We start from the raw sequence: 8,801 nt of genomic DNA, 5'->3' as shown, positions 1-8,801 counted from the left end.
GAACCTGATGAATTAAGCAGGAGTTTGGCTTTATTAAGGTATGCCTTTTACTGATGCAGCCATCTGATATATTATCTAATTAGTAGATCTACTGCATGAACTGCTTCCGATAAGCAGCCCCTGAATTGCACGCATATATTCCGCTTAGTCACACGAGCAGTGGACACACTGCTTTCTCTCACGCCGATAGGCGCCACCGCATGCATTCGGAGAATCGCCTCAATGCGGCCAGCAATCCGCAGCAAAATTGCTGCGTGGATGTTCATATTGCATATTTCTCGTGGATATTTATATTTTTCGGGCATCTTGTTTTATTCGGATACTGCGTGTAAGGTACTTGATATCGACGCAGTTCCTATGCATTTCTAGGGTCGACGTCCGCGCACACGCGTTACGCGAAGTAAACCATTAAACCTATAGTAAATAGGCTTAGCGGATGGTACGGCCCATCAAACATTTGCACAGCTCGAAGACCATCCGGTCTCGTAAGCTCATCTCGGTTCGCGTGGTTTTCCTGAAGATTAAATACGCATCACAAACATTCTAACCGAATTAGGTGTTGCTTTCCCACGGAAGCAAGCCAAGGTTTGCGGTATGCTTGCTAGGAGGCAAGGCAGCACAATGCCAAATCCTATTTCAGTGAGGTTATTCATTTTTTGCCCGTGTGTGCGAGTGTGTATGTGCGCGTGTGTGCGTGCGTGTGTGTGAGTATGTGTGTATGTACGTGTGCGTGCGTGTGTGTGCTTGTGTGTGTACGTGTGCATGCATATGGGCGTGAGAGTGTGTGTGTGTGTAGCTGTATGTGTGTGAGTGAGTGAGTGTGTGCGTACATGTGCGTGCATGCGTGTGGGCGGGAGAGTGTGTGTACGTGTGTGTGTGTGTGTGTGTGTGTGTGTGTGTGTGTGTGTGTGTGTGTGTGTGTGTGTGTGTGTGTGTGTGTGTGTGTGTGTGTGTGTGTGTGTGTGTGTGTGTGTGTGTGTGTGTGTGTGTGTGTGTGTGTGTGTGTGAACGAGTGCATGCGTGTGGGCGTGTGTGTACATGTGCGTGCTTGTGAGCGTGAGTGTGTGTGTGCATGTGTGTGCGCACGTGCGTGCGTGTGTGTGTTCCGGAAGCAGAAAGAAGGCAGAAGAGATGATAGGGGGTAGGGAAGGCAGACAGAAAGGTTAGCATTATCGACGGTTGTGGTAGCACAACGTCGCCACTGCTTGAACGTGGCTCCGCGTTAATCCCTCCGTACAACGCGCAGCATTTCACGGCGTCTCAAACCCCGCTCGCCATCAGCCACGCACGGTTGCGGCTGTCACAACACGGAGATTCGTCCGCTGACAACAAGCGTGTCCGTGAGAACAGAAAAGAAAAAAAAAGGCTGGAAACAGTGAAGCGGGTCAAGTGTGCAAGAAGGACGCCAGAAGCGAGAAGACACTCCACGCGATAGACGCCAAGGAGAACAGAGATTCACGCCCGACTGCTTTCTCGCTTTCTCCTCGCGACGCGACGCCTCCTCGACTGACGAGCAGGCGATCGTGTCAGGTTGGAGGAGGCGCGGTTCTTTGTCCCGGACGCGCGCCGCGCAGGCGTGAAGCTAGTGCCGTGGAAGAAGAAGAGGAGGCACTGCTCGGCCGTGCCCTTCCACGCAGAAAAACTGTCGGCGCCTGTGCGTGACCCCTCGGGGCGGCAGCGGTGGTGATCTGCGGGAAATTGGCCTCGACTGCCTCCCGCCGCCACACCGCGCTCTCCCTCGAAATGTAGATGAGCCCGGCCGACTTCCCGAGTGCCTCCGCGGAGACGGATAGCCGAGACTCGCTTTCGTATTCAAATGACGGCGCTTGGCAGCGACACATTCGGAAGAACCCCAGCCGCTTTGTCTTGTCCCGAGACGGGCGTGAATAGCGCGCATGACGCCTGGGGAAGGTTGGGGGAAAATGTCCGTGCCGGTGGTACGGCCCTGCAATCAGCATCCATCAATGAAACATGCCCATTTGCGAAGAGAGAGCGCCGCGGCAGCATTCACGGAGCGTGGTTGATTAGGCAATCAACCGTGTAAGATATAATTCGGCTCTTTCTTCCTGTCTTACTCCGTCTTCCTGTGGTCTTCGTATTTGCTTCCGTTTCCCGCGCGTCGTCCTGGTAATGCAACGTGTTGCGTTTCCGAATCTGGTATTATGCGGGGATGATCGCTTGTGCTGTACGCTCTTGATGGCCTGGGTGTGCCGCCAAAGGCCGCACGCACGCCGAGAATTCCCTGCTGGGCGATCACACACGCACGCGCAAAAATGGGCGGAAACGACGATAATTGTGGAGAACGAATATGAACGACAGTCACATCACCTGAACGGTAGTGCCGCGGTTTTCTTTGACGCAGGGAGTTGAATGCCCCAGCTTGACCCGGCTCATATATACTGAAAAACAACGCCGCCGACGGGAATTCGAAATTTAAAGCATGAGTAATAAACTCGAGTTAAAGCTTTCATAGTTGAAATAAAGAAAAAGAAATGAACGTGAGCTCTCCACGTAGTCAGGCAGAATGAAAATCGGGGGACTACCAGGGTGACAGAGTGGACACCGAGAGACAGATGTAGAAGGGGAAGGCCAATAACTCGATGGAATGTAAAAATAAGAAATTTTGGAGGCAAGTAATGGACTCGATCGGCGTGGCACAGGAGCGGTTGAAGATCGATGGGAGAGGCAATCTTCCTGCGGTGGACCTAGTGGGCTGATGATGATGATAACTGCCGTGACACAAACTGTACGTACGCACGCGCGTTACAGCGAATAATCAGAATCGTGCTCACGTTCTTCGTCTAAAACAGAGCGACAAAGGGGTGGAGCATACTGTGACTCACTGGCGTAAGATGCGACACAAGGAGCGGGGTCCCACTACTCTTAGCATACCATGGCGCGGGCACGCACCACCATTTGAACACGTAGCATTTCTTGATTAGCGCTCCAGTAGTGCTTCCATCTTTAAAACCCCCGGCTTCGTATTCTGGGTTCAACCCCATTACTCTCTGAGGAAAAGAAGGCAATTTAAGCTGAGGCAGCCGCAAATACGAGGAGTCATTGTTTTCACAGGTGTGTCTGCATAAATGTCCTTGCTCGAGCGGGCACGCAGCTGAGCACTGTGTCGGCTGGCTAGCGTGCCCGTCCACCTTCTGAGCGCCTGCGTGTCGGTGTGCCGGCATGCCCGGGGCTTGTAAAGTTTCCAAAAGATTCGGTACGGCCAACACAGGCTGGAAAAAACTCGCGACAACGCAGAGCTATGAGGCAACCCAAGGGGTTTCATGGGTTAACGCGACGGTCTACTCAACGGGTCACCCAGACAAGGCAACGGAATGCACGAATGCAACGGGTCCTCCCAAAACATCGAGAATAGCCGAATAGGTTGCCAAGCTCGCTTTAATTAACGCAATAGGTGGCCGCATGATCCCTACCGGTTTTTATTCCCGTCAAAATTAATGGGTTCCGGGAAGGATTGCACTGCCTCAGCCGCTGACCGGAGGAAAGAATGACGGCGTTACAGAAAATCTACGTTCACTCGATGCTATAGCAACCGTTAGTAACGCTTCGAACCCAGAAAAGCAGCAAAAGTACAGCACCACATTCAGTGCATGAAGGGTTTATGGCATTGAACCAGGATGCGGGAGAAAAAATGCTCGGTTGCATCACGCACAACTCCTCCCCGAAAAACCGTGGCCGTCGTGCTAGGATGGCGGGAGACCCAAATTGTTTCAGCCTGGACTAGGAACAATGGCGCTCGCCGGCTCGCTCGAATTTGAGTGTTGATCACGTCCAAAACCTGAGGTTGAACATCGACGACTCATCAAGGCAAGACACGTTCCTCCGGGCTCCACCGAATGGCACGAGAGCAAGCGCAGCTACCGGGCACGTCTCGCGCCGAAGCGTGGCCGCTTCCACCGGCACTTGAACCCAACAGAGCGCTTGGGAGCTCTGAGCGCAGCGGCGTACTAACATCCCGGCTGTTGCCCGGTCGCGTACAATTGGTCGTGCACTGGCTAGCCGGTGCGTTCCGGTCGACCAAACCCCGACCGCATCGCTCAAATCCAAGCCGGAACAACGGTATACGTACACCCGCGATACGCCGGTTTAGCGCGCTTGGTCAAGCGAGTCTGCACAGCTAGCTTTCCCACTCCATGCATAGCGCAGTCCGGTACACGGTAAGGAAACGAACAATGTTATACCGCTACGATGGCCTCCTCCGATGCCGAGGCTGCCGCAAAAAGCCAAACGCGTGAATTCCACGGCTTCCAGATTACAGCGTTGAGCTACGTATAGCGGTGCGCTGAACAAAGAAAGAATCGCTTCGCTCCACTGCGAAACCTTTGACCACGGAAGCCCGTCTAAACCCAACTGTGGTAGACCGAGTGCGTTGTGTTTACGAATAGGAGCTTCCATTCTTCAAGTTGCACAGGCCGCTAGCTCTGCCTTATTCCGGGTGCCCTAAGCTGCTCAAAATAAGCCTTCGGGTACGCCGCTTCCGCGTGCAACATAGTTCGGGAAAACTGTATACATTTTTAAACTGAAGCCCTAAACTCGCGTTCTCCACACGGCCGCCGGACTTGCAGTATCTGGGGGCTTATGTCATGACCACCTGACCCCGCTGGCACACGTCAACGTAACCCGCCTGCACTCAGAAATTTAACCATTTAACCACTTAACATTTAACAGTTTAACCAAGGGAAAGCGAGGTTTGGTAGGAGGAACACTTTATCTTTATCATCATCATCCTGATTTCCACGCCAGGACGACAGCGTCTCTTAGATTCTGCCGAACCAATCTGTCCTGCGTCAGCTTAAACGCGAATTCTCCTTATCTCTAGGTGAATTTCTTAGTCATTTAATTGGTCAGTCAATTACGCCGGCTCGTCCCTGTATATATAAATGTGATTTTTCCTCTACTGATTTATGCGGTCTTTATAGGGGTTGGAAAGTCTGTACGGAAATAGTAAAGAAAATCTGATACCTAATTTGTAAACTAATGTGTAAGCATTCTTTACAACCACCCTGCTATACAGAGAGCTTTCCGAAGTCGGATTCACCCTTATGCATAAATTCATTGCTATGAAACAATTTTGCTTGGGCGATAGTAAGCGGTTAATAAAAGTGCGAATTCCAATGCGCCCGCATAAAACGCCATACGCAGAGCTTCTGTAAAGTCAGCTGCATTATTATACATAAATGCTTTGCCAGATAATCATATCACGCGTTCTTATTTTTCTTTTCGCTTTCCTGATCGTTTCGGAAGACACCAATCACGTACAGTCGGTAAAACGCTTGTCTATAACAGCGATTTCAACTTCAACCAGCCACATCCGAAAACTGCCGAAACATACTCGTTCCAAACATGTCGGAGGCAAGAGCGAAGGGCTAAGGCTTCAGAATTCCGCAGTAGTTTTATTCAAATCCCGCACCGGCGGGGCAGGATAAGGCTGAGAGTACGAAAGCTGTGTTATAGACAAGCCTTTTACAGGCTGTACATTTGCACTATTATAACCATTACGTGTGTTAAACTGTCCAATTATGTATTTAATTTGCAGATGTCCTGACTTTTCGGTGGTGTACTTACCAAAGCATGATTACACTCCAAAACCTTCGAAATAACAAATATACAGATATTTTAATTATAACAGATCGGGACATAACTTCGTTAAAAACATCTATCCGGGTGGTTACGGGCAGTTTTTTTCGGATGCATACCCTTGGGAGTTACTAACTGGAAGCCGCCCGCGCTTAGATATAAAGTCTAGCCTTTATTTTCACTGCCTACCTTTATTTTTACTACCTAAAGGGCACCGCCGCAGTGCTCATCAGTACCTTCTCTCTTTTATCTGCCTGAAAACCCTGCGGACTCTGTAGTCTTCCCCAGCAGAGAACAGAACTTCATGATTTGCTCGCCTCAGCAGATAGCTTCTTTAGTCTCTCTTTTGCTCTTGGCGCGATTTTTTTAAGCAGGTAGGGAATGCGTGCACCGCTCTAACAGAAAGGAATCCGAGATTTAATCCGAGATATTGCATGTGTGAAGTCATATAAGCACATAAAAAATGTCAACGCCCGAAGCTCTGAAGTGTACGGACAAGAATAATTGGATTTGGCTCCGGTATTTCTTGGCCACATTACCTAAGGGCTGGAATCACTTAAGCCCGTTCTACATGGTGCGAATTTACCTGCGAATCCGCTGTTGCGGCGCCCCTCGTACGGGAAAACGATCTATTTTTCTTGCTGCCGAAGCTATAAAAGAGGTCGTTTTGCCGCACAACACCTATTTTTGTAGCTTCGACAGCAAGTTAAAAATCCAACTGCGCGCAAATTAACGAGGACGTGAACACACTGAAGACACCACAAGCGCAGACTCACAACTGTGAGTCTGTGAGTTGTGAGTCTGCGCTTGTGGTGTCTTCAGTGTGTTCACGTCCTCGTTAATTTGCGCGCAGTTGGATTTTTAAGATGCGTCAATACCAACTTGCCCAACTTTCGACCCTTTCGACAGCAAGAAAAATAGATCGTTTTCCTGCACGAGCGGCGCCGCAACAGCGGATTCGCAGGTAAATTCGCACCATGTAGAACGGGCTTTAGTAAGTACTTCATAAAAATAATTTCTCATGTTCCAATAGTATGGTTAGGGAAGGTGTTACTTAAACCGTTTAAGATTGTCACCAACGTTAATAAAAAGTTTCCTTCGTTAAGAGGTGGTAAACCTTGAAGGGTTTCTTTTTCTTTTTTTCAAGAAAATTACTTTCTCCTTTCCATCCCCCCCCCCCCCCCGCTTCCCTTCTCGTCCCAAGGGTAAATTTCCGAGGACAGTTATAGAACCTTCTCCAAGTACAAGAAACTCCAGTGAAGACCTACTCTAAGGGAAGGAGGAAAGTCTGCCAGTTTTATTTCGGAAGTTTGCCTTAAGCAGATATTTCTTGTATTATCTTTATTACAGGAGGCTAAAAGCGTTCGTTTGAACCGGGTGCCTTAACCACGTTCGTCTTAACGGGTGTCCACTAGCTAAATTTAAACTCATTTTACCTATTCTTAGAAATCCAGCAGTGGATTTTCTTTATAATATAAACATCAGATGTCCGAAGTCCCAATAATACAATGACTATACTATCCATCAGTTAAGGTTCTTATACCGTGGTAGCCCTAGAATTAAGTTTCCTGGCACGGTTTAACAATTCACCGTTCTGTTATCATCCGTTAACGTTGCGGGTAACCTTTCAGTCAGACGTCACTTAAGTTGGGAAAAATAAAATTTCTTCCACCCTTTCAAGAGGGGAGTCTGGCGAAGCTGTATTTGCTATGCTTAATTATAAGGACAGTAGCACGATCGCTGCGGCACAGACTAAGGACACACACGATTGCTGGGTAGATACAATAACGTATCTAGTGCGCCGCACAGGTGACCGCCGAAGAGCGCGCTGCATTGCGCAATGTAAGAGGGGAGAGAGACGCCGAGCGTGGCGAGGAGTATACACTAAAGTAAGATGGCAAGTATACACTACTTTGGAAAGAGGTGGCGGCGATAGAGAGGAGTGCCAAGGGGGCTGTAACCAAACTCCCTCCGTAGATGGCTAGGCTTCCCCGTGCAACACAATCTGTGAAAAAGCCAGCATTCAAGGAGCAATCTTAATCGACGATATTTAGGGGAAATCCCCCAGGTGGAGTAAGTTTCTGTGAAGGAATATTTTACATCCACCTTAACGCAGCCGTTCGGCTACAAAGTAAAGCTGTACAGCTTTCTCAGAAACTTCGCAGTTGAAAAAAAATTCATTCTGTTCCAGGATTCTAACCCGGGACCTCCGCCTATCTAGGGCAGTCGTTATACCAACTCAGGCTAACCAGGCGGCTAGTCGTATGCAGCGCGAGAGCGAGTCGATCAACAACTCGAAGTGATGAACAGGTGTTTATTGACCAGATTTAGGTGAAATCCCAAGGTGGAGTCAGTTTCTTTGAAGAAAAATTTGACATCCACCTCAATGCAGCCGTTCGGCAACAAACCGTTGCACGTTGCAGCCGAACGGCTGCATCGAAGGGGATGTCAAATTTTCCTTCGCAAAAGCCAATCTAACACCGATCCCTTTAAAGCTGGCTTTAGCTTTTGATACGAATACATTGCTGTGAAGACATTTTTAGGGGACATAAGTCGTCTTACACCAAAATATGGAGGCCCCAGGGTCTTCCTTATTTTTAAGAATTTTTTTTTTTTTCATGCGCTGAAACTTAGTGTACGCTCTGTGTGCCGCCGAAGACGATCTGCTGGATTCCAACCATGTGCACATTCGCAGTGAAAACTGGGCCTGTTTCTGTGTGTTCATTGTCTGGGGCGAAAATTAAACTGTACGGATAAACGCAGGGTAGAAGGAAGGACCGGCGCGTGACCAGCCTTGGTCCTTCGTTGCCCCATCAAATTTTCGCACTGTTGCAGAATGCTCGTTTAAGAAGGTGTAGTGTAGCTTCCAAGGTCGAGTGATGAAACTTGAGGCGCCGAACACGGATGTTAGCTATAACCGCGTTCTTGAAGGCTTGCTTCTTCGTGGACGCCATTTGGAGCTGAACTAAATATGCCGAAAACCACTTGTACGCGGCCACTCCGCTGGTTCTCCGAGTGTTAGCTCGCACACAGCAATTGGGCGTAGGTTTACCCTGCTCTTAGATAAGCCGCTAAGGTGATGTGTTTGCTACCGGGCCTCCTGGTAGAGTCAAGGGCGGGTATTGATCCTTATAGCTATGGTTCCTTACTGCCACGCCCAGCTTCACCAGGTTCCCCGTAGCCGCACTCTGTGGGCCGCATTTGCC

This window comes from Haemaphysalis longicornis, unplaced genomic scaffold (genome assembly GCF_048455015.1).
Source record: "Haemaphysalis longicornis isolate Haplotype H1 unplaced genomic scaffold, Haemaphysalis longicornis Haplotype H1 scaffold_9, whole genome shotgun sequence".
Lineage (NCBI taxonomy): Eukaryota > Metazoa > Arthropoda > Arachnida > Ixodida > Ixodidae > Haemaphysalis > Haemaphysalis longicornis.
Note: the sequence above shows the minus strand (reverse complement) of the source record.